Genomic DNA, 1228 nt, shown 5'->3' with positions numbered 1-1228 from the left:
ATGTATATCTCAGATGGTAATTCCACCAAGAAAATCAACTTGTATCCCCCAGCAAAAGCTATAACAGAAATAGGAGAAGATGAATGGGTAGAGGATGAAGATACTATTCAACCTGTTCTAACCATCTCTGAGATTAGTGAAGACAGTCAAATTCTAAATACATTAGAAAATTTTGAAGTATCTTTAGAATATGACTCTACACATTTTCAGATGGATGCAGATATTGAATATCTCTCCTCTAGACAGATGTCTCTCTTCTCAATGGAAGAGTTTGGTAGTTCTACAGTTGAAATCCTTCCAGGAAAAACATTGAACATTAACAAAAACTTGGGAAGACCACAACAAGAAGAATTAACTAAACTGTTGCAAAAACATTCCACTGCCTTTGCATGGGAATACACTGACATGAAAGGAATCGATCCTAAGACTTGTATTCATCACATCTACATTGAAGAAAATAGCAGACCTATTAGGCAACCACAAAGAAGGATGAATCCAAACCTTAGGGAAATCGTGAAAGAAGAACTCCAGAAATTGCTCAAGGTAAACTTCATTTACCCCATTTCAGATAGCCAATGGGTTTCTCCCTTGGTTATAGTGCCCAAAAAGAATGGTAAATGGAGAGTTTGCATTGATTATCGAGAATTGAACAAGGCAACCTTAAAGGATCATTTCCCTCTACCTTTTATTGATCAGGTACTAGACACTTTAGCAGGTAAAAAGTATTTATCATTCTTGGATGGTTTTAGTGGGTATAATCAAATTCAGGTAGCACCTGAAGATCAAGACAAAACCACATTCACTTGTCCTTGGGGAACTTTTGCTTACCGAGTACTCCCTTTTGGATTGTGCAATGCACCCGCTACATTTCAAAGGGCTGTACTAGGAATCTTTTCAGATCTGATTCATGATTGTGTAGAGGTATACATGGACGATTTCACAGTTTATGGTAATACATTTGAAGAAGCTTTGGAAAATTTGGAAAAAGTACTGGTAAGATGTAAGGAAACAAATCTTTCTTTAAGTCATGAAAAGTGTTTTATGATGTTTACTGAAGGGATTGTTTTAGGACATCATATTTCAGGAGATGGGATTAAGGTTGATAGATCCAAAGTTGAAGTCATCTCTAAGTTACCTGTTCCAAATTGCCAGAAGGATGTTAGACGTTTTCTTGGGTTTACTGGGTATTACAGAAGATTTATTGAAAACTTCACTAGGATAGCATCTC

This window comes from Pinus tabuliformis, chromosome 1_2, assembly GCF_031772625.1.
Source record: "Pinus tabuliformis cultivar Carrire ecotype Pingquan chromosome 1_2, CPIR1, whole genome shotgun sequence".
Taxonomy (NCBI): domain Eukaryota; kingdom Viridiplantae; phylum Streptophyta; class Pinopsida; order Pinales; family Pinaceae; genus Pinus; species Pinus tabuliformis.
Note: the sequence above shows the minus strand (reverse complement) of the source record.